This window comes from Mustela nigripes, chromosome 5, assembly GCF_022355385.1.
Source record: "Mustela nigripes isolate SB6536 chromosome 5, MUSNIG.SB6536, whole genome shotgun sequence".
In the NCBI taxonomy this organism is placed as follows: domain Eukaryota; kingdom Metazoa; phylum Chordata; class Mammalia; order Carnivora; family Mustelidae; genus Mustela; species Mustela nigripes.
Genome location: NC_081561.1, coordinates 82980743 through 83007023, shown reverse-complemented (window position 1 = coordinate 83007023; position 26281 = coordinate 82980743). Strand labels below are relative to the sequence as shown.

At 38.6% G+C, this 26281-nt stretch overlaps 1 protein-coding gene across 3 annotated transcripts in view; it reads right to left on the bottom strand.

The window, feature by feature from the left end:
• Positions 1-26076, bottom strand: part of TBPL1 (TATA-box binding protein like 1) — a 35950-nt gene extending 9874 nt beyond the window's left edge. Inside the window, exons 1-2 of one of the 3 annotated variants that reach the window (XM_059400756.1) lie at positions 25522-26076; positions 20160-20242 (exon numbers count right to left, since the gene is read on the bottom strand). The gene's annotated coding sequence lies outside the window, so the exon portion shown is untranslated. Of the gene's footprint in view, positions 1-16831; positions 17000-20159; positions 20243-25521 lie in introns of those variants that run through there. The other 2 variants (XM_059400755.1, XM_059400757.1) reach the window with 2 other exon arrangements.
• Between the last annotated feature and the right edge of the window lie 205 nt (positions 26077-26281).

Genomic DNA, 26281 nt, shown 5'->3' with positions numbered 1-26281 from the left:
TACGTATACGACCCTTATCCAGCTAAAAAATGCTCTTGGGCTAGGATTCTATGTTTATTTATTTATTTGAGACAGTGCACATGAACACGCATGGGAGGGGCAGAGAGACAGAGAGGCAGAGAGTCTCAAGCAGACCCCGCGGAGCCTATGTGGGACTTGATCTCACAACACTGAGATCATGACCTAAGCCCAAACCAAGAGTCCAAAGCTCAACTGACTGAGCCATCCAGGTGTCCTTGATTTCCACTTCTTACAAAATAAGTAACAGTAATTCAGCTTAACTAACACGCAAAGAGAAAACCGGAAAATACTAATATTACCATTATAATGACCTTTAAAGAGTCGTTGAAACTGCAATATGAAAAACCAGTATTCTTTATAAGGATTCAAATTATTATATGATGAAAATAATGCAGATGCCCAGAGTCCCAACGAAGAAAATTCAAGCTTGTTTTCCTGTCTTTTATTTAGTATCTGATAGAACACAAGTCAGACCCAGCCTTCTAGCACCTCTCTGGGACGATGGAGCATTCAGCTCTGTGGACCACTTCTATCTAAGCCTCATCAGGTTCTCTCATGATTATGTTCCCTTCAATCTGCTTATCTTCTTATTTTGTTGTTTTCTGTTTGTCTGGGCAACCTCAAATAATTTTTATGTGCAAGGAGTGGGGCAGGGGTAGCAGTGGATAGCTATATGGGTAGACAGATGCATAAAGAGGACAGAGGCAGTTATCAATACTGATCTTAAACCGTGGGATCAATAACTGACTTATCACTTAACCAGTTATGAGAACGCGACAAGTTATGCAATCTCTCTGGGCCTCGGTCTTCTCATTTGCGGCATGAAATACAGTGCCCTACCACAAAGTGTTGTAGGGATTACAGAGAAGGTATTAAAAGTACTTAGCGCACATATCTGGTAACAATAACACAAAAGTGATGTTACTATAGATCAAGTAAGTTTAAATCAGCAGGCAGAGCAGAGATACCTTAGTATCATTTCCCATTATTCTATTAGAACCCAGATATTGAGCCACCTAGACCTCACCATGTCTCCTATGTTGCTAATAAAAACTCTGCACTAACCGTGAGGTGAAGCAGCTCTTAGCTGCTCACCTCAACACCCATCCCATCCTTCCTTCACAGTGAACAGAACCCAACAGAATCTAGCTGGGTACACTGTGGGAGAAATGAATACTCAACACACTTCCAAGGCTCCCTGCTAACGGATATAGCCCAGAGGCCACATGGCCCTGTCATGGTTAATGAAATGTAAAATGAAATGGTTTTGTGTCTTTTGGGAAGAAAAGACTGCTTAGAGTGATCAAACTAAGCTAGCAAAGACCCCGTTGTGCTTTTCTACCCTTCTTCACTTTTATTGCCTGGAGTCTGGATGTGAGAGGTGGAGCTCAAACAGGCATCTGGGATCATGAAACTATGTGATAAGGACAGTGGAACAGGAAGGAAGACCGAAGATGCCTGAATGGCCGATACAGTGAGACTCCTTATTATCACTGCACTTCCTAATTCCAGACTTGATGACTGTGAGAGAAAAATCAATTTCCATACCAACCCCCACACATTTTAGACTTTTGTTATATGCTGCCAAACCTAATCCTAATGGATATACATCCCATGAGAGAGGCTACAGAAAGCACTACTTAAAGAGAAACTATGAAGACACTATGTCAAATTTACTGTTTCACACAGATTTTTTTTACATCAAACAGGTTAAAACAAATTAAGGGGAGAATACAAAGGCAATATATAGGGTAAAAATAAGACTGGGTATAAAACAAACCTTGGTGAATGCAAAGGAGCCTCAAAATTAATACAAAATAGGTGATTATGTCTGTACTTTAGCAACTTAGATTCTAAAAATGAGGTTGCAGGCATAGTTCATCTTAAGCTGTTCAATGTTCATATTTTACGTGAATATAATCTGGCAAGAAGCCTCAGAAAATACTATTGCTCTCATAGGTTTTAAATCAAGGATATAACATGAAGTCAGTACTTAAAAAAGAAAGCGGCATCCTACATTTTTGAAGCATTACAAACAACTGAATGGTGAAAAGCTCAAAGCTTTCCCTCTGAGATCCCTCTGAGATCAAGAATCAAGGATGCGTACTCTCACGACTTGTATTCAACATAGTATTGGAAATCCTAGCCAGCATAATTAGGCAAGAAAAAGAAAATGCATCCAAAATGGAAAGGAAAGAAGTAAAATTGTCACTTCTTGTGGATGACAGGATGTTAAATACAGAAAACCCTAAAGACTCCACCAAAACAGCTATAGCTAATAAACGGATTCAATAAAGTTGCAAGACACAAAATCAATATATAAAATCTGTTCTGTTTCTATATGTTAGCAATGAGCTATCAGAAAGAGAAATTTTTAAAAACTCACTTTATAACTGCATCAAAAAGAATAAAATACCCAGGAATAAATTTAAGCAAGGAGGTGAAAGACCAATATACTGAAAACTGTAAGACACTGATGAAAGAAACCGAAAAATAAGTAAATGGATATACCATACTCAATTGAAAGAATTAATATTATTAAAATGTCTATGCCGCCACAAAACAATCTACAGATTCAATGCAATCTCTATCAAAACTCTATTGGTATTTTTCAAAGAAATAGAATGAACAATTCTAAAATTTGTATGGAACCATAAAAGCAATCTTGAGAAAGAACAAAGCTGGAATCTGATTTCAAACTATATTACAAAGCTACAGTAATCAAAATAAAATGATGCTGATATAAAAACAACAAAACAAAATAGAGTTTGGAAATAAAACTCATGCCTATATAGTCCACTGATTTATGAAAAAGGAGATGAAAATATACAATGGGGAAAAGACAGTCTCTTCAATAAGTAGTGTTAGGAAAACCGGACAGCCATATTCAAAAGAATAAAACTACACTATCATATACCATACACAAAAATTAATTCAAAACGGATTAGAGACTTAAATGCAAAAGCTGGGAATTATAATACTAGAGGAAAACAGGTGGTAAACTCCTTGATGCCAGTCTTTGCACTGAATTTTTGGATCTAACTTTATTTTTTTTTAAGTTTATTTATTTATCTATTTACTTATTTGATAGAGGGGAAGAGAGAGAGAGAGAGACTGTGCCCACAGGCTGGGGAAGGGGCAGAGCGAGTGGGAGAAGCAGACTCCCTCTGAGCAAGGAGCTGGGCCTGGGGCTCAATCCCAGGGCCCCAAGATCAGGACCTGAGCCAAAGTCAAATGCTTAACCAACTGAGCCCCTGATTTTTGGATCTAACTTTATAAGCAAAGGCAACCAAAGCAAAAATAAACAAGTGGGAGATACACCAACCTAAAGAGCTTTTGCTTGCAAACAAAATGGAAAGGCAACCTATAGAATGGGAGAAAACAGTTGCAAATCATATACCCAATAAGAGGTAAATATCCAAAAAATATAAAGAACTCCTATAACTCAACAGTAAAAACCAAAAATACGATTAAAAAATGGGTAGAGGAATTGAAGAGACATTTTTCCAAAAAAGACATACTGATGGTCAACAGGCACATGAAAAGATATTCAATGCCACTAATCATCAGGGAAATGCAAAATCAACCACAATGAGATATCACTGCATATGTGTCAGAAAGGGTGTTAATAACCAAAAAATAACAAATGTTGGTGAGGATGTGGAGAAAATGGAACCCTTGTGCACTGTTGGTGGGAATGTCTATTGGTGCAGCTTCTATGGAAAACAGTATGGAGTTTCCTCAAAAAATTAAAAACAGAACTACCATATGATCCAGCAATTCTGCTTTGGATATTCACCTGAAGAAAATAAAAATGTTAAATCGAAAAGATATATGCACCCTATCTTCATCACAGTATTATTTACAACAGCCAAGATACAGAAACAACTCAGTGTCCCTCAGTGACTGAATGGATAAAAAAAAAGATGTGGAATAGGTATATATACAATGAAATACTTCTCAGCCATAAAAAAGAATGAAATCTTGCAGTTTGTTACAACATGGATGAATCCCGAAAATATTATGCTATGTGAAATTAATCAGACAAAAATTTCATTTATATGTGGAATCTAAAAAAACAAAACAAATAACTAAAAAATACAGAGAAGAAACTGGTAGTTGTCAGAAGGGAAGGCAGGGGTTGGGATGGGTGATATGCAAGGGGATTAAGAGGTACAAACTTCCAGGTATAAAATAAATAATTCACTGGGGTTAAAAGTACAGCACAGAGAATATTAGTCAATAATACTGCAGTAACTTTGTATAGTGACAGATGGTAACTACATTTATCATCATAAGCAATTTGTAATGCATATAAATGGGGAATCACTATGTTGTACACCTCAAACTAATATAATATTGTATATGTCAACTATACTGCAATTAAAGAGGAGGTTAAAAACAAGAAATACCTATTGGAAAATAAGAAAGGAAACATAAATGACTTAAGCATTTGATCCAAGAAATCAAGTACATAACAATCACAAATATATAAGGAAGAAAATAATAAAACTAAAAAAGTAAACATGGTAGAAATAAAAATTCAACTCAAATCTTAAGATTCTAATAGTTTTTTTATATGAGTATCAATAATTTTCCATTTTTTTTGTACAGTGTAGTAAAACACATATATTAGTTACTATAAGAAAAATAAAGCTAATTCTATTTTGATTTCAATTATTATCAATAACTTTCTCACTGCCCATTGTTTAATCAGGTGTTCTGTCCTGTGTCTCAGGTAAATGCCTACTATGAGTTGTCAAATATTTTCTTCTAATAAAAAGCAAAGTTCAAAACTACCTGTCCTAACTTCAGGAAATGTTATATTTTTAGCTTTTTATTAAATGCATTCTAATTGTGGTCGAAAGTACAAACTTCTGGTATATAAGTAAGTCCTGGGGATATAATGTACATCCTGGTGACTAGAGTTAACACTACTGTATCCTGTATTTAAAAGCTGATAAGAGATTTTAAAACTTCTCATGACAAGAAAAGAAATTTGCAACTATGTGTGGTGATGAATGTTAATGACATAGTGTGGTGATTATTTTGCAACTCATACATACATTGAATCATTAAGTTGTATACCTGAAACATAATGTTACATGTCAATTGTATCTCAATAAAAACTTTTAAGTCAGTCTTAGAAAAAAATGCATCATAGAAGTGGAAGCAGCTTCTTCCTCACTCAACGATTTTAGGGATAAGAACAAATTTATGTTTTAGGTTTTCTGACTTTCAAGCAGTATTTAAAAACAGTACTCAGCGAACCATCACAAACTGCAACCTTAAAGCATTACTTGGAAAACACCGCCACCTCCTGGCTCTTAAGACAAAGTGCATCAAAGACTACAGGTACACCTTGCCAATATTGTGGATTCGGTTCCAGACCACCATAATAAAGTGAAGAACTCAATAAAGCAAGTCAAAAAAATTTTCTGGTTCCTCAGTGTATATAAAAGTTGTGTTTGCACCATATTGTAGTCTATTAAGTGTGCAACAGCATTATGTTTACAAAAATCACTATATGTACCTTATTTAAAAAGTACTTTATCGAGGGAGAAGCGGGGTAGGGTTATGGACATTGGGGAGGGTATGTGCTTTGGTGAGTGCTGTGAAGTGCGTAAACCTGGCGATTCACAGACCTGTACCCCTGGGGATAAAAATATATGTCTATAAAAAAATAAAAAATTAAAATAATAATAAATAAATAAATAAATAAATAAATAAATATTTGCTTCACCTAGGGGGGAAAAAAGTACTTTATTGCTAAAAAATGCTAACCATCATTTGGGCTTTTAGCAAGTCAATCTTTTTCCTGGTGGAGGGTCTTGCCTTGATGTTGAAAGCTGCTGACTGATCTGGTGATGACTGCAGAAGGTTGGAGTTGTGGCAATTTCTTAAAATAAGACACTAATGAAATTTGCCAGATGGACTGGATCTTCCTTTTACAAAGAGTTTCTCTATAGCATGGGATACTGTTTGACAGCACTGGGCCACTGTTAGAATTTCTTTCAAAATAGAGTCAATCCTCTCAATCTACTAAACCTACTACTTCATCAACTAAGTGTATGTAAGATCCTACCTAAGTCCTTTGCTGTCGCTTCAAAATCTTCACAGCCTCTTCGCCAGGTATAGACTGCATGTCAAGAAAACTTTTTTGCTCATATGTAAGAAGCAACTCCTCATCCATTCAAGTTTGCTCATGAGGTTGCAGCAATTCAGTCCCATCTTCAGGCTCCACTTCTAATTCTCATTTCTCTGGCTTTTCCTACCACAGCTGCAATCACTTCCTCCATGGAAGTCCTGAGCCCCTCATCATCCATGAGGGTGGACAAACAGGGTCTTCCGAACTCCTGTTAATCTGGGAATTTTGATCTCTTCCCACGAATCACAAATGTTCTTAATGGCATCTAGAATGGTGAGTCCTTTCCAGGAGGTTTTCAATTTCGTTTGCCCAGATCTACCAGAGGGATCACTATCTGTGGCAGCTTTAACCCTATGGAAATGTATTTCTTAAAAAGTAAGATGTGCAAGTTGAAATGAGTCCTTGATCCATGGACTGCAGAACGGCTGCTGTGTTAGCGGGCATGAGAATAACATTAATTTCATTGTATGTCTCCATCAGAACTCTTGGGTGACCAGGTGCACTGTCAATGAACAGTAATATTTTGAAAGGGATCTTTCTTTCTGATTCCTCAACAGCGGGCATAAAATAGTCAGTAAACCATGTTGTAAACAGATGTGCTGTCAGCCAAGTTTTGCTGCTACATTTCTAGAGCACAGGCAGAGTAGCTTTAGCACAATTCTTATAGGCTCTCGGACAATCAGAATGGTGAATGAGCACTGGCTTCAACTGCAAGTCACCAGCAGCATTAGCCCTTAACAAAAGAGCCTATTCTTTGAAGCCAGGCATGGACTTCTCCTCTCCAGCTATGAAAGCCTTAGATGGCATTTTCTTCAATCTAAAGCTGTTTTGTCTATATTTAAACTCTGTTGTACAGTACAGCCAGCCTCATGAGTGAGGTGAGCTGGATCTTCCGGGGAGCACGTTGAGCTTCTTCACCAACACCTGCTGCTTCACCCTGCACTTCTCTGTCATGGAGATGGTGTCTTCCCTTAGACCTCATGCACTGACCTCTACGAGCTTCAAACTTCCTTCAGCAGCTTCCTTAGCTCTCTAGTCTTCACAGGCTTGAAGAGAGTTAGGGCCTTGCTCTGAATTAGTCTTTGGCTAAAGGGAATCTGGTGCCTGGTTTGATCTTCTATCCAGACCACTCGAATTTTCTCCATATCAGCAAGAATGCACACGTTCATTTGTGTGTTTACTGGAGTAGCACTCTTAATTTCCTTCAAGAAATTTTCCTTTGCATCCACAACTTGACTACCTGGCACAAGAGACCTAACTTTTGGCCTACCTCAGCTTTTGACATGCCTTTTTCACTAAGTGTAATCGTATCTGGCTTTTGATTTAAAGTGAGAGCTGTGTATTTCTTCCCTTCACTTGAACACTTAAAGGCCTAGTTTCAATATTGTTGTGTCTCAGGGAATGGGGGGTGTGAGAAGAGATAGAGGAAAGACCAGTTGGTGGAACAGTCGGACATGCACAATATTTCCTAAGTTTGCCATCTTACATGGGTATACTTTGTGGTGCCCCAAAACAATTATGGAGGTACATCCAAGATCACTGATCAACATAACAAATATAGTAATAATGAGTTAAGTCTGAAATACTGAGAGACTTATCAGAGTGCTGGAAAGATGGTGCCACTAGATTTGCTTGGTGCAGGGCTGTCAGAAGCCTTCCGCTTGCCAAACACACAGTATCTGTGAAGTGCAATAAATCCAGTTATGTCTGCACTTCATTTTTATATCTTCCACGCCAGGAAAGATATTTAAACTGAAAAGGCTACAATAAACATTGTCATCAAAACAAGGCAAAAATACCCCTAAAATCCAGTAAAAAGCCAAAAGAACCTAAAAAGCCAAAACAAACCTGAGGATATAGAAAAGTAGATTCTAGCCACTTCAAGTGTATTCGAGTAGCATCTGAGGTTACTGAGGGAGGGGCCTCCAACGCTCTAACCACAGAATTACCATCCATGATTTGAGGAATGGCATAAGTAGGGGAAGAAGGAATATAGAGCAATTTGCAAACAACTCGAACCCTCATGGTCTCCTGGAAATTGGTCTTTTCTACAAGCGAAGCAAGCCATCCAAGTAATCTCTTATTCTTTTTTTTTTTTTTTTAAGATTTTATTTATTTATTTGACAGACAGAGATCACAAGTAGGCAGAGAGGCAGGCAGAGAGAGAGAGGAGGAAGCAGGCTCCCTGCTGAGCAGAGAGCCCGATGCGGGACTCGATCCCAGGACCCTGAGATCATGACCTGAGCCGAAGGCAGCGGCTTAACCCACTGAGCCACCCAGGTGCCCCGTAATCTCTTATTCTTTATGAAGCTCTCAAAATAGCACATTAGGAAGTAGACATTTTGTGCCCAGATTCAAACAGATTACTTAACAGTCTCTCAACACATGCCTGTGACCAAGCTAACATTTAGCCTTCTAAAAGACAGTGTTTTTTCACATCTGTTTAATAGCACAGGAGATCCCTTACTTATTTTCCTCTTCTGGAAATCGGTGGTATCATTGCAACCTCTCAAGGTGCTTTTAGGATTAAATACAGTTATGTATGTCCAGTACATAGCATACAGTATGTGTTCATTAAATGGGAGCTATTACTGTTTGATGGATTCACAGGTAGTTGAATTTTATGGTCAGATAGTATTATTTAATGAACTGATACAAAACCTTAGAACAGTCAAATTAACAGATGGAAAGAGTTGAGATCTCAACAGATTAGGCAGGGATCAGCAAACTATTGCCAATGGGCCAGTGGCTATTTTGTAAAAAATAGTTTTATTGGAACATGCCATGCTCAAGTATTTACCTAATGGCTATGTGACACAGCTGAGCAGTTATGAGGAAGACCAAATGACCCGCAAGTCTAAAATAGATACTGTCTAGGCCTTAAAAAAAAAAAAAAAAAAAAAAAAAAGGTTTCTCAATTCCTGGGCTAGCACAATGAGGCAGTATCAATAAAATAAAATGTAACACTGACAAATTTTAAAGCCCACATTTTTATTAAGATAAACAAAATATCTGCTTGTCATGGTCCTTGACTGAAGGCTGGTTTGAACAAACCAGCTGGAAGAAATATCTGAGAGCAACCAGAATGGATCTGAGTGGTAGATGATATTGGGGCATTACTATTCACTTTGTTACATGGAATGATAGAGTGCTGATGGAGACAAATATGCTTATATCTTAAAGATGCATACTAAAATATTCATGGAAGCATGCCATGTATATAACTTACATTAAAATACATGAATTTTTCATTGTCTGAACTATGAGTAACACTAGATTTGGGTATGGTTTCAGATGGCCCCCTAGATGTTGGCACCTTCCCACAGGAATCAAACAAATTGGGACGACCTACTCTGAGGTACAGAACAGATATGGATAGTAGATATAATTGTATTTTAGAACCAAAAAATACTGTGCTACTATTTAATCTCAACAACTGTTAAAACTAGGGGATAGATATGGGGGTGCCCATTATACTATTCTCCCTACAATTCTATCTGAAAAGTCTTTAATAAAAATACTTTACATCACACTAGGTCATACTAAGCCAACATGAAATTGTAATCACTTCGAAAACAAACAAATGAAAGAGGGGTTAGATAGGAGTGTCCAGAGCAAAGGACGTGCGATAGCCTTTTTTTTGTGACTGAAACATCTAGAATGTCCTAACATTATCATTTAAAGAGGGCAATGATAACCAGATATCCAGAGGAAAGTAGAATGGTATGAAATATAAAAATAGTGTGTGAGGAAAGTCTCAGGACATTTAGCACAGGAAAGAAAAGACAGCAGTTGTTCTCAAATACCTGAATAAAAAGGAACCTGAGAGAACTAGTTAAAGTCACATAGAAGATCTCTCAAAGCTACACCAATAAACAAGTACCTGCAAAGCAGTAGGCTCTGCAGAACAGAAGTGTCGAGACAAGGGGCAATGGGGCTAGAGAATTAACCAACAGTTAGGAATGTTACAGGAGTCTTCCATTCAGTGGATGAAGAGATTAGGTGGTTTCTAAAATCCCATCTAATTTTAAAATCCCAGATTCTAACATCGTAGAAGCAGACATGCTATAGACACACTTAGGAATTATACACTAAATTCCGATTTTAGTTCTAAAGCTATTATGTTAGTTTAGTTAAATTAACATCCCAATTCTCAACTTACCATTTTCCCTTCAACATTCATTTGTGTTCAAAGGGGCAGTAAGGAAGACAGGTGTTAGTTAGCACCACTAAGGGGCAAAGCATAGGCACATGACCCAAACCCCAGTCCTTCACTCGTGTGGCAGCGTGCCATTCCATCAGAAGGACATAATCATGCATGGCACAAAAACTTAGATTTTAGGGGGCCATCCTTAGGGTTGGCATTTTTGTGTTCTATCCGCAGGAAGAAAATTTTACTAACAGTAGTCCTGGCCTCAAAAATGCTTGTACTTTCCAAAGGAAAGGAGTATATATTACGCCACCTGTATTACATAAAACATTTAACCAAATACTCAAGTATGAAGCAAAAAGTATCTGATATACAAAACCATTATCATATTAAGTTAAACAGAGAGTTAAAGCATCTTCATTACTTTTGCCTCTACCTACTATCTATGACTTAGTCTAAATACCAATTCTGAAGACCAGTAAGCAGGTAGCATTCATGTAAACAGCTTGCATCAAAATGAACTGTTAAATTTTTTTAAATCCATATTAAGAAAACTAAAAAAATACTGTTTTTTTTTCTTCCTGGAAATTAACTAACAACAACTGGGGCTTTGTCAGCAACTATCTACTTTAAAAAATAGTTAAGGAAAAAATATTATGCTTCGGTCAACAAAAATATTTGTAATGGTGCCTAAAAGGTAGTGGAAGAAAATTTAAACAATGCTGATTTTCTGAATGAGTGCTTAGTAAAAGATATGCCAATGGTTTACACTCTTGTGAAAAAGTTTCAGTTAAAAAGAGATTTTGTGATTTAAGAATACTGGGGTGTCTGGGTGGTACAGTTGGTTAAGCGTCCAAACCTTTGGTTTCAGCTCAGGTCCTGATCTCAGGGTTGTGAGATCGAGCACCGAACTGGGTTCTACATTTAGTGCAGAGTCTGCTTGAGATTCTCTCCCCCTCACCCTCTACCCCTCCTGCTCATTCTCGCTCTCAGTCTCTAAAATATATACCATGATCCCAGGGTCCTGGGACAGAGCCCTGCCCAGTGGTGATCCTGCTTCTCCCTCTTCCTCTGGCCCTCCCTCTGCTTGTGCAGTCTCTCTAATAAATAAAAACTTTAAAAAATATATATGTATATAAATACATCTTTAAAAAATAATCTAATATCCATCTCATATTAATGCTTAAACAGTAGCCTGCTTGAATTTCACTATTTCATTATGTACTAAAACCTACTTATAAAGAAAACCTGGATCCTCAGGGAAGCTATGTGACAGTGGACTCGCTCTGAACTGTTCTACACTTATTTGTAAAATGTACACAACACCATTTACTCATCACATGATTGTTTTGAGGAATTAATGAGCACCTCACAAATCATAAGCTCAATTAAAGTAATGCCATATGAGTCAATGCTAATATTAACTTATGTATTATTACAGAAAAGAAGAGAAATAATGTATTTTACTGAATACAACTTGAAATTTGGGGAATCAAACTCAAAAGATGAGATATCAGGTGCATCAATTCCTTATTTTAGATCCATTTCTTTCTTTCTTTCAGATTTGAGAGAGAGAGAGAGAGAAAGAGAAAGAGAAAGGCATACAAGCAGGGGGAGAGGCGGGGGAGAGAATTCAAGACTCTCCACTGAGCGTGGAGCCCTATGGCAGGGCACAGGGCTCGATCTCAGGATCTGTGAGATCATGACCTGCACCCAAACTGAGTCAGACGCTTAACCGACTGAGCCACCCAGGCACACACTGGAGAGATTTCTTAGTATTTCAAATAAATGGTCTTAATGCATCATTTTTAGGTAAGATAGCATGTCATTTTCTGATTACATAAAAAACACTCAGAGAAAAGTCATTCACAGTTCTACCAAAGTGATCATTTTTTCCTATGCTCGTATAGGCACATTTCTAGGCTGCTGAATCCTTTTACTTATCTGTATATTAAACAAGATTGAGATCACATGTATATGCGGTCATGTCTACTGAACGAAGTATTTTGTCAAAGTCTTTGGCAATCTGAGATATGAGACAAAGCAAAATTAAATTAACTGGTGAGGGTGAACTTCTTAAATACTAATGAGGGTGAACTTAAAAAGTATTGCTCCTCATATTTACTCTGTGTTAACTGTCTCGGATCCCTTGTTCATTTTCCTTCTGAGATTCCTTACTGATTTATGCAAGCTCTTACATGTTAAAGAATATTAACCTTTTGCCTGCTTATACTATTTCTTCTGCTAAAATTCTATTTGTTCTATAGCTCAGCATCACCTTCAATCAATTCTATAACAATGAACTAGAAATCTAAGCATTAGGCCTCCTGCTAGGGGACGGGGCTCCAGCAAGAAACAAGACCTTGTAGAGGGAATAGCAGGTATTCTCAGCTGTGAAGTGAGCTGAGAGTATGAACTAGTCATACATGAAGAAGGGCCCGCATGGCTAGAGTGGAAAGTATGGCAAAAGATCAGGCTGCGAATGCAGGGAGGGGTCAAATCATGCCTTCTGGGCTATATTAAGGATTTTCACATTCATCCCAAGAGTAAGGGGGAACTAGAAAGAAGGAAGAAATGACATGACGTATTTGCTTTTTAAAAATATATCACTGGCACTTTTGTAATGGGAGAATGGACTGGATGATAAGAATGGGCAGGAAACTCAGTCAGGGTCTAGTGGAACAGTCCTGGTGAGAGAGGACAGCAGTGGAGAACAGGATGGATGAAGATGAAAAGTAGACAGAAGACTGACATTATGGGAGATGAGGGAACAGAGCTTTGTGGCTGATATGGGGAAAAGAAAACGGGAGACGGAGGATGACTCCAGGTTTGTGGCCTAAGATACTATGTACTGAGACAGAAACACTGGAGGGAGAGTAGGCTGCAGGAGATAGGACAAGGAGGAGGAGTAAGGATTCTTTTGGAGAAATGTTGAATTGAAGGAACCCGTGAGACATCCAAAGGGAGGTCCAGAGCAGACAACCAGATAAGAGATCATCACTCAGGACAGTTCAGTCCAGATTACAGGTAAAAATTGGAAAACCCTAGTATAGAAGGTAACTAAAACCATGATGGGTAAAAAAAGAAATTAAAGGAACTAAGACATCTCATCCCTAAGACCAAGCGAGGATATCCCTACTCTTGAGTCCCATTACCATGTTGCTATGTAAAACACTATCCCAGCATTTTCCCACACTACAATAAAATTTCTTATTTATTTATGTTTCCTTGATAGACAACAGACTCCTCAGAGACATGATCAAATCTCATTTATTTTTGTACCAAGCCTTAGCACAGGTCCTGAGATACTAAACACATTCCAAAAAATGTCTGCAAGAGCTTAACAGTTTGAGATCAAAAAGCAGTATATACACACTCACTCATTCTCTCTCTCTCTCTCACACACACCCTAAAGTTTAAGAGCTTAGATTCTGCAGTAGATCACTTGGGTTAAATCCAGACTCTATCATTTACCAGTAGTGTCATGTTAGGCAAGTTATTTAATGCCTCTGTGCTTCAATATCCTGATCTATAAAAAAGAGGTAGGTAATAGAACCTATCACAGAGTGTTGCAAAAGATGATGTTTCATGCATAACACTTAGTACAGTACTTGCACATGGTAAGCATTCATATTTAGCTATTCTCATTGCTACAATTATAATCTCCTTGCTTCATCTTCCATGAATAGAGAAATGCTCAAAAATGGAAAGGATTTCCAATTATTCGTTGTGGTCCTGAAGCTCTGGAACACAAAAACAGATCATGTTCCTTCAAGTCTAAAAGCAAGGGGGTAAAAACAAGGAATATAATTTTGATGTTATCTAGTAAGCAAAATTAGTATTTCAAAAAATAAGTTTAGCATTTTTTTTTTAAGATTTTATTTATTTATCAGAGAGAGAGGGAGAAAGCGAGCACAGGCAGACAGAGAGGCAGGCAGAGGCAGAGGGAGAAGCAGGCTCCCTGCTGAGCAAGGAGCCCGATGTGGGACTCGATCCCAGGACGCTGGGATCATGACCTGAGCCGAAGGCAGCTGCTTAACCAACTGAGCCACCCAGGCGTCCCAAATTTAGCATTTTTTAAATCCCCAGTAATTACAAAACCATTTCAAACCAAGTGTTGACTGTGTGGGGTTTGGGGCAGAGGGAGAGGGATTAGGAGAGAAAGGGAATAGGAAGAGAGAGAGAAAAAGAAACTGACCAAGTTTATTATGTATAGGTAGGTCTAGCTGTTCCCTGTGTTAGCTAGGTACAGCAAAAACAGACAGAAGAGTGATATTTAAAAGTCAAATTGTAACACAACTGTTTATCATATTCATTTCTAAGTGTAAATTTATTATGTTCATTTTATTTTATTTGTAAGGCATCAATTTTCTCTAGCAGGTCTTACATGTCTGTATTTTCCCATATTATGGGCTATCATTTTAAAAACCAGTTAGTTTATCACTTTATAGAGAATCTTGATATTTGTCCTAACTTATGTCCATAAATAGCTATAATTTCTGAGACTAATTAAGCCATTACCTGATAATAAGCTAATACAAGTGCATACTTTTAGAAAGGTTATTTTTTTCTTTGTAAGTGTACATGTTAACTCACCAGGTGGCTAACAAACCAAATAACCCCTCTTTCAGCTTGGTTGGTATTAGGGTTGACAACGCATCAAGTTCAAACTTCTCTGTATTCTGCTTTTTATTCAGGGGTGTGAATACAGGGTGCAAACTCGAATGCTGACAGCTCTTCAAGAATTTAATCAAGAGAAAGAATAGCCAGGTGAAAACACAACATGTACAATTTTCTATTTTGGCAGTTTCCTTGCAACTGCTTTTACAGGTTTACCCCTCATGTAAACCATGTGCTCTTGTGCAGACAACCCACCTAAGGTCTATGCCATGCATGACCACCATTTTAAGAAAAGAAAGGTAAGTCAGCTGGTGGGAAAATAGTATACAGAGTGCAAACTTTCTGGCTAAAAAATAGTTTTTACTATTTAGTGAAAAAAAAAAAAAAGTAACATACTTAAATAAAAGCAAACAGGATTAGAGAATGAATACTAATTCCACATGTAAGCACCATTAAGAATTCCTTATTTTTCTCAGAGCTGTCAGGTTGTTTTTTTTTTTTTTTTTCTTAAATTTATTTGACAGACAGAGATCACAAGTAGGCAGAGAGGCAGGCAGAGAGAGAGGAAGGAAAGCAGGCTCCCTGCTGAACAGAGAGCCCGATGCAGGGCTCGATCCTAGGACCCTGGGATCATGACCTGAGCTGAAAGCAGAGGCTTTAACCCACTGAGCCACCCAGGTGCCCCAGCTGTCAGGTTTTTAATTGAAGGGGGGCTGCATCACTCAAAAACAGTATGGAGAATGGAGCTGAAGAGTAGAAGAAAATTCTAACTTTTTTAAACTGGAAATTAAGATCTTTGAGAAAGTAAAAAAAAATTTAAAACAGCACAATATTAAGCTGAGTAATTAGATAACATACAAGTAAAAGAAAGGATTCTTATATAGAACATAAAACAAAAGCGATAACGAAATTTTCTGATTGGAACACCAGTTCTTAACTATTAAGAAAAAGATAAAACAAACAAAATGAAAACTATGAAAAGCCTCAATGCCCCGAGATATTGTTTAACTAACCTTCATGGGGCTCTAATTTTTTAAAACCTTTCCGAGTTGTTTCTAATGGGCAGCCAGTAGAGAGCCACTGGGCTGAAACGCCACAATAGGTCATCAAAATAATGGAATTTCCCTTTCAGCAGGTCCTTAAAATGGGCTCTATTCTCAGATCAGGACTGTTTATCATTAAAGAACATCAAGACTTCTGCACACTGTTTACCGTGCATTGTTTCCTTAACTGGATTCACGCATGAAACCTTTACAGTCTGCCTTGTCCTCTGCATGCTATGAGATGTTTACGAATGTGTGGCTCACCTCTGAATCTGATGTCACAGCTGAAACTCCCTCCTACTGGGCCTCTCCAGAAAATAAAACACTAGGCACTCCTGATTCTCAAAATTCTCCGTCACCATCCCCTATTTATTGGCTTCTGAGGCACCCTTCCTACATTCTCCTTCCATCTCAAATACTTCTGTCTCCTCCTTAAACTTGAAGACCTTCACTGAAATCCACGACAGTCCTGAAAAGCTCATCAACAGGTTCCAGAGGTGAGGGACCCCTTGAAATTGTATACATAAAAATTTGGGTGCATATATGAGGAGGCCCCCTTTTTTTCCCCCCATATTCTCAATGGATTTAAGATCCCTGAAGGTTATAAATCACTCCCATAAATCCTTTTTTTTCTTTAAGCTTTCCAGGCTTCAACTGCTGTCTCTGAGCTTATGGCTCCTACATCAATCCTAACCTATCAGAGATCTGAATCCATATTTCTAACTGGCTGTTCGGCATATTCATTAAATTAAACCAACATATGCGAAATTAATCAGTTCCCTCAGAAATACTTGGGGTTTCTTAACTCCCACTTTCAGTCAATGGAGCCACCCTCCAACACTCACACACCTGAGTCAGAGATTTCAGAATCATCCTTCAGCTCTTCTTTTTCTCTTCCACCCCATGAATTTTTCATCTAGCTTCTTTTCTGCATCCAAAGCATTGGCACTTTATTTTAGGCTTTCTCATGTTCTTATGGCTACAGCCTTCTAACGGAGCTCTGCCTGCAATCCCCGTGATCCAGTCCATCTACCAAATAAGCTGCCAGAATTATCTTCCTAATTGTGCCACAGCCCTGCTTAAAAAGTCTCTTGGCTCTCTTGCACGAACAAAACAGAACCTCGCTTGGTTGGCTTGGAATGCAGTGAGCTCCAAGTCCCCAATTTACATTTTGTAATTAATCTTCCACTTCCAACACCCTTTAACAATCTCAACTTTCTACCATTTCTCCTGCAATAGCAGACCTTTTCCTAATTTTGTATTTGCTTACGATGCCCTTTCCTCACTGCTTCAAGAGACTCATACTTTTCATTGGATTCACTGAACATGCAACTGATGTGAACCAAGCACCGTGGCTAAACACTGGAATTACAGCTCGGAACAAAATGGTCAGGTAAGGCACCTTCACAGCAGCTGCAGAATCTGACAACAAACAGACACGCAACTAAAACAATGAGAGAATGTGATTTAAGTTATGAAAGAAATAAGATGACAAAAGAGAAACTCTACGGGGAATGATGCAGGCAGGCTTCTTACCTTACTCAGAGAAGACAAATTATTAAAATCAGATCTTGTGGAATAAATAAGGAGCCAGTCATGAAACTCTGAGAGAGGGAATCCAAGCAGAGGGTGCTGCAAAGGTACTGTCTGTATCATACACTGTGTGCAAGACTGTAGGCACCACTCTCCTTGAAGACAACCATTTAATACAAACATGTGTCCTTAGAATTTGGCTTCGCTGGCAAATGGTCATTGACTCAATAAAGAGTTGCTAAATTAAGTGAATAAGAACAACTGAAAGAGAGAATGGTGGGGCTGGGGAATAAGTAGGAAGGGCAGACATCTTCCATGATTACAAGTAAGCTCTTAGTCTCCCCCAAACCACTCCAGTTCTCTAGCAGCATCCTATTATTTCCTTATTTACCTTGTCGCTATGTTCTGCTTAGTGCTCATACAGCCTAACAAGTTATTCTTGGTTTTCGTTTAGATCCCCAAATCCTGAAAAGTAATTGTGTTTTAGGAACTTTTACAAATACAGGAACATGTTTCTGATGTTAAGGAAAGAACTGTTTTAATTGAAACATACATACGGATCCTCAGCGTTTTTGATATATATATTCCCTTCCCTGTCACCCGAGAGTTACACTCTCCATTATAACCCCAAGGGTCCTTACTCATCCGTATCCTAAATTCATTCCAGGATAGCTGGTCAGAGACTAGCTAACAGGTCAGTTACTTTTAACACACATCAATTATCAATTGAATGGGTATGGGTATGATAATGAAGCCATCCTTCCTCTCTTTAGGAAGTGAGAGTAAGGATAAGTAACACAAGACAACTTAAGAATGTAACTTCAGGGGCACCTGAGCGGCTCAGTGCCTTAAGCCTCTGCCTTAGTCGGGTTGTGATCTCAGGGTCCTGGGATTGAGCTCCACATCGGGCTCTCTGCTCAGCAGGGAGTCTGCTTCTCCCCGCCTCTCTGTCTACCTCTCTGCCTACTTGTGATCTCTGTTTGTCAAATAAATAAAATCTTTTTTAAAAAAGAATGTAACTTCAAACATTTGATACTCTTTCAATTTAACAGGCCCCAAACAAAAAGACTAGAAAGAGTGAATTAAAAGGCACACTTTCTTAATGGACACACAAATTAAACAATTATCCAAGCAGTACTGTATTATGCACTAAAGCAGAAATTTCAAGATCACTAGTCAGCCGGAGGTTTTTTCCGCTATACTGACATCAAGATTTACATTAACAATATACTGCTGAGAAGCTGATAAACATATTATTCACATGGCTTTATAAGTTATACACTGTTGAGCTCTGTCATATACCTTACTCTAGGTCCCCCATTAAAAAAAAGAAGTAGAGAACTGCATTAGGAAATCTGGTGTACCTTTGAGATTAGCATACCAAGTTCATGCTGAGGAAGGTCTAATGAACAGGTGAATATGCCTTCATCTTGATTGTGCCTTCCACATCTACCCTAATGTGACACCAGCAGGGATTCTGGGACATGGTCAACCCATGAGCAATTAAAGGATGCTCATTACAACGTCACTAGGTTACACATGCATACAATAACTGGAAATAGCCAAGAAGCTCACTGGCTCACTGTAGCCATAAGCTGGTAAGGGGCAAAAAAAAAAAAAAAAAAGGCTTTGTTGCTCAACCAAGTATGTGGGAAATTTAAAAAAATGAGAGGGTTCTTTTTCCATAAAAGCTTCAGGTTTCGTGAATCTTAGCTAAGGTTCAAATAATGATAGGTTCTATAAATGTTGACCATAGTCATAACCAAATTCCCATCTTCATATTTGAACCTCTGGATTACACATTAGCTTTATTGTTTTTGTATCTCAAGGGCAGCAACACCTATCCCTGAGAAAGTTTGGTAGAAAGAACTCTAAGGAAACATTAACAATGTGTCAGTCAAACTTTTATTTCAAAACAGGCTTTTATTCTGGGCAATACTGACACCTTAGAGACCTATTTTTGTAAAAATTTCCCACTTTCGTCCTTCGAATATCTAAAGCTAAAGGATATAGGTTAAGTGTGTATGTATACATCAATATTCTATATCCATATCTATAAAGATATCAGTAAAATAGCCATGACCATTTCTTTGCTTATTTTTCAGATCCACAATTCATGAAGGCTATAGGAATAATGTTAACAGTACTCTATCAATACAAAATCTATCTGGCCAATGTAATGACTACGCAACTAAATCAGCAAGATCAACTAAACTTCATTCTCTTTAAACAGGAAAACAAAAGCCACATCTCCAAATACAAGCATACTGGCCAATTTTCTTAGTATAAAGCCCAACTAAAACAAACAAAAACAGCACAGCATGGAAGAAAGAGTTATAAAACTCTACTCCTGTACATTTGAAGTAAAACACATTTTTAATAGCATGTTTCTGTAACACACATTTTATAAAAATATTCTATCAACTAAATCCAAGAGCTGGATATTAGCCAAAACGGGAAAGAACAGTTTGCCATTCAGTGTATAAATGAAACTGTCAGCAGTTTCAAATGCCCATATAACTGAACTAAAACACTTGGATTTAACTATGAAAAGTTAACCTTTCCGATAACCCCCTAAACAAAGCCACCATGATCAAGTTATTCCCCTGATTAGGTAAGCCTCAGTATATGGTGCCAGCCTTACCATAAACAAATACTGCTCCAATCGTATGCAGTCACTCTTGAGCCACCTGAATCACTGGAGCAGAGCAGCAGTTTCAGCTACTTCTAAAATTACAAGAAAGCTACTATGTAGAACATTTATGGTGACACAGAAAACTCAAGTTAAATGGCTTGACAAAGACACCAACAAGTTTCAAGTTTACCACCATTTCAGGTTATACGAGCAAAAATAGTGCCCTCTAAAGAAAGACGAATTCTGCTAAATGAAACCATTGGGTCTATTCCCTTTATTCAGAAGCACCATACAGCAAAATAAGCGGTCAAGTCCACAGGGTAATAGCATTTCAATAGCTGCAATGTGGTGCCAGACCAGGCTTTGTTGGCCTTCCTTTTCCAAGAAACAGAGATGTCTCTTTTTACTTAGTCCATCTGCCCTAAGTGATAACCAGATGCCTGTGTGATACTTCAAAATTTAAAAAGTGCTTTCTTCCCCGCCAAAACCGAATGGCAGAGATGAGTCCAACAGTCAGTGATTGCAAATCAAGAATTCCAATGCTTTAACAGAAAGTCCCCAGAGGGAAGAAACAAAGCATACAGCTGGTTCATCTTTAATGTGCTGCCTAATACCGCTGCTGGGAGGACCAGCTCATAGTTTTTTAGCTCACTATGCTGAGCATTGTTCTGGTACTTTACACTTAGCTCTCACAGCAACCCCCACAGGCATGGTGCTAGTATTAACCCCATAACGCGGTTGAGGTTTTTGATAAAAAATGTTCTGTCTCACAATGAAAAGACCCCTAATTGATGGGCAAAAGGAGGTTAGCACATGATTCTTTGGAACTATTTAACTAATAAAAAATTTCCGACTTAAAATACTAAGGGTCACCCACACATGTCCTAAGAAAACACAACATTGACTCTGATTTGCAGTACTCTTGCTTGAATGAATTCCGTGTGGTCAAAGTTGCCAGCCAAACTTTTGTGCTGCATTTTCTTGGTGAAATTTTAAACAGTTTCACTATTGACTCCTACATGAAGGCCAATTTGAACTGTCCCCAAAATCACCTTAGTGTATTTTTTTAAACATTTAATAGGATCCCTAGCAGCATGTCTCACATACAATACAAGCCATTTAAACCAAACTTTGAATTTTATCACCAGTTGCAAGATGAAACCAGATGAATACAATTTCTGATATAACCTGATTATTTTTCATTTATGACATACCTCTGGAATCGTGGTTTTTCCACAATTACACATACATACATTCCATCTCCCTACCTAATAAAAGGCTGTATCAAAAGTCAAATTTGCGTCTATGGCCTGGAAAGACCTCAAACATGCATATACTCTTTCTCCTTTTTGAAACTTCCCAAGGTGGTATTCAGGGGACAAGAGAAAAGACTGCATCTACTCTAGGCAGTAAACCATTATTTTTATTGTCTGAATTGGTTTCAAAACAAAAACAAAAAACATGCCCTAATCATGTCAGAGAAATTTTTGCTGCTTTTAACTTGTAGCCAGCATAAAAAAGTTGAAATTTTAGGCATCAAGAATTAGATTACTAATTAGATCAGATGTCTGAAAGACTGCCCTCATCTACCAGAGAGCTTCCTGAAGTGAAAGAAAAATAAATAAATAAATATATATATATATATATATATATATATCCTTTTATTAGCATGTTAATCTTCAAACATGCACACACACTTACATGACATTAATACACAACAGGATGCCAACTCACAGTCCTGATCCTCAACAAACCTCTAATTTAGCAGGCATGACGAAATCTGTACACCAACAGCACCAGGCAGTACGTAACAAAGGATTTAAAATTCAGATTTGTGTGTCATGTTTTGGTATTCAGGTACAGTGTTTCTCTGCTATCTATAAGGTCACAAAAAACACCTGAAGAGAAACATCTTTCATCCTGGTGTCCATACCTGATTTGGCATCAGGCATCTTGAAGGTGCAACAGATATGAATATAAATTTCAGGAAATCCTTGTTTTTCAATTCAAATGTCACAACACAGCTAAATTTTCAAAGCACTACAAGTTTTCAGTTAGAGACACTGTAGAAATACTCTACTATAAATTCTTCTAAAATCAATATAATTTTATTTTTCAAAGCAATAATAATTTCATCACATGGTCGATGATGCAACAGGAGGAAATCAATCATCAGATTATTACAGACCTCCTTCGCCTAAAAACACTGATACCCACTCAACTAGATTATACAACATTTATTTTAAATGATGTGATAGATTGTAAGAAATAACACTCTCAAAAATTCAGTTGCATATTTCACATGTATTTGTTCTACTTTAAAGCAAATTCTGCACATTTTATATACGTATATAGTAGTTCTCCTTCATCTGTGGCAGATATGTTCCAAGATCCCTAGTGGATGCCTGAAACTGTAATACCAAACCTTATATATACTAAGTTTTCCTACAGAATTATGATAAAGTTTAATTTATAAATTAAGCACAGAAAGGGATTAACAACAATAATAAAACAGAACTGTAACAATATACTGCAATAAAAGCTACGTAAATGTGGTCTTTCTCTCTCCCAAAATATCTTCATGTACTGTACTTACCCTTCTTTTTGTGATAATGTGAGATGATAAAATGTCTGTGTGTTGAGATGAAGTGAGATGAATGATGTAGGTACTATGACCTAGTGTTAATCTACTATTAACATTTTGACGACCATCTGCTTCCAGACCATGGTTGACCAAGGATAACTGAAACCATGGGAAGCAAAACCACAGATAAACAGGGAACTACCATATATCCACAAAAATTTTGAGACAAAAATTTTCCACATAAAGAAAAACTTGTGGAAATCACTGAAATTATTTCCTCAAATTTGGGAAAATGTAATTTTAGTCAAATATTCACATGCAAAATAATCAGAAATGACTGATGTTACGGAAACTTTTTTAGACTAAGAATTATGAAAATCTTAGGTTCAATTAAAAGCACACAGTAAAATCTACAATACTGTCTTACCTTTAAAAAAGTGACTATGTCTAGAGTTTTAATACTACCCTTTGAACTTCTAAAAACACCTTTAATTCGGCAAAGTTACAACATTTTGTACATGCCTTATTTCAATACAGTCTTTTGAGTCTCAGCATGAGGCTCTTAACCTGTTGTATTGCACAAACAGAATGAATACAGACATGAGGCATGACCACTCCAATTCTCCAAGTAAAGGGGAGGGATACAGAAGGAAAATACAACAAAGTAACATTAATGGAAAAGATATATAGGCGAACCACATATGTTGAAAAATCCATAAGAAACAAATAATACAAATAGCACAAAAAATCATTTTGATTGAGACATGATTAAATAAGGAGAGAAACTAAAACACCACCGAACACTGAAAATGTTATAGTAAAGAGCAGGGAATGCAGAAACTGGGACTGTTACTAAAGATGGAAGATAGGGCTTGACCCCCACTCTAACACAGAAGGGACAGAGGTGAACACAAATAGGTCTGGGTTAAGTCAGCATGATGGCAACCCTGAGATTGAGGAAATATACTAAGTTTCATAGGCACTATAAAAATCTTGGGACACAACAGCCAACAGCCTCGAGTGTGGTCATCCCCCAGGATATCCTTCACAGAAGAACAGCTTTGTGAAAAGATTAAACAACAATCCTTGATTCTTTAACCTAAAGGTGACAATACTGTGTTTTTCCACTGAAGAGTCCTAAAATGCAATTTTAAGTTTCCCAATGTTTATACTTCCCATTAAAGGAAACTGCCCACCTCTTTGCACATCCGTGAACTTCCTTTAACAAGAGACACTGAACCTCAATTCATCTCAATTCCATGAAAATGCCTGAGTTAAAAGCTCTATTCCGGTACCAGTCAACCAATGAAGAACACTCAGTAGCAGACCATTACAGTTTCTGATTTTGAAGGCAGAGAATATGAAAAGAGGGGGCTGACGATAAGGATGACACATTTTAAGACAAGCCAGACTTAACAAAAAAAAAAAAAAAAGTGGGAGAGAAACAGAGGCTGTGGTTGACATAATTGCTTCTATGACTTATCAGTTTTATTTTCATCTTTAATCCTCGATTTAATAAAAGAGCTTTATTCTCACTGGACACAAAAATTATATTCTCTAAGAGGTATATGTAGCCTTTTCAGTATGCCATAGGGAAACCTCAGTTACTGACCTGGAATGATTTGGGAAGGTATAAAACCATTAAACAGAGATATAAAGCATAAAGAGGTAATATAAGCTGATAAATATGTAACTGGACTAGCCGACTGTGAATAATTCATCAGAACAGATAGCGATAAAAGTCCCTTCTCCATTTGTATGAACTGCCATTTTCTCAAACTTTAAGAGCAGATTATGCTCCAATAGCTGAAATTTTTCCTTATATTTCTCTTTTTCAATTTTCTCAGGGATTCTGTAATTGGGTCTTTACACAAAAATCACACCAAGCTTGTTTCCTTTTTCTTTTCTTTTTTTTTTTTTTCCTCGAGCCCATTTTAAAGCACTGTTCTTAACCCTAAATACACAAACCCACGCTGGTTAACTGCTGGTGTCGCTTTGGAACTGCAGGTGACAGATGCAGCCAGAGAGCTCACAGATGTGGACTGGCTGCACTGTGAGTCTTATTGCAATGAGCACACTGACAGAGCCCGCAGATGCACATCTCCGCAGAAGGAGTCTGAAAAACCGTCATTCCGAAACACATTTACTTTTAGGGCTCTTACTGGCTATCATTAAGCGCTTATCCTAATTCTCATCCTTGCTTAGCCCTACCCACAATTCATTTTTCTTCCTTAGCTCCAGACCCTTCATCAAACCTAATTTGGTTAATAACAATAATAATAAAGCGGGGCTGTGGGCATTGCCAGCACCAGGAACCGGCGAAGGGGCTACTCGGGAGCCTTCCCGCCGCGGCACAGGCCGCTGGAAGTTTTCCGGGAAGCAATGGACCCCCTAGCATCTCTGCACGATCCTTCTTTCTCCGGGTGAGAGCTTCATACAGGCAGATGGGGAAATCACCCTTCTCCTGCCTTCCCCGGGGTGGCTAACACGAAAAATAAAAATACCTCTTTTCTTATGCTACACCCCGCCTGATAACGCTCGAAGGCACGGACGCCCCGCCCCCACGCCGTTATCCCTGATGAGCTCCCCAAATATCACCCTGTCCTCCTAAGAAGTGGACCCTCCCTCGGCCCCGGGACCAAGTGCCCCCACCTTAGTTCCTCTCCTCCGGTCGTCCGCCCCCTCACCTCCCACCCGCAGCGCGGCCGGGCTCGCACACACCAGCCCCGGCACTCAGGCCGCCCAGTCGCCCGCGCTCCCCCCGCCCAGGGTCGCCTCCGGGGTTACCGTGGGAAGAGGGGGCGGCGGCAGAGAACGCGGCGGCAGCGCTGCTGCCGGTTACGTCGGACGCGAAGGATAAGCTGGAGGACAAGGATGATGAGGAGGCGGGCGCGCTCCCCAGTCTCCATGGAACTCCCGCCCCGGCCCGTTGCTAGGAGCCCCCGAGGCTCGGGCTCCGTCTTTCTCGCTTTGTTGTTCCGGGTACTGGGCGGCCGCTTCTTCCCCGCGACAATAAATAGACCAGACGCAGGGGGAGCATAGAGACAGGGCGCCGGGGCTAGAGCGCCGCCGGACAGGGTGCCCCTGGGTTCCTCGCTAGCCAGTCATTTCCGGCTCTCACTGCTCCCGTCACTTTCGCCCCCGCCCCTTTCCCTACTTTCCCTTCCTCCTTCCTGGTCTCCTCAAAGCAGGCCCCTCCCGCTCCTGGGCTTGGCGACGTCCGGGTATTGGGGACAGGGACTGCTCTTGGGCTAGACTTTTTTTTTTTTTTTTTTTTTTTCTTGAGGACCACCCAAAAAGATTTTGAAAAACAAAACAAAACTGCGTGACCGTTGTACCTTTTTAGCTGATATTTAAACATGAGTACGTAATACCTGACATACAGTGTAATATAAAAGGACTTTTTAGTTTTTTGTCAAAACCACGGAACTTTCTCGTGAGCTCATTCAACTTAAAGGTCCACTATTTAACATAGTTAGCAAAACTAGTTCTCAACAACCGAATTTATTTTCTAAGATACTTTCTGTCTGAAAAAGTCCTATTGCGC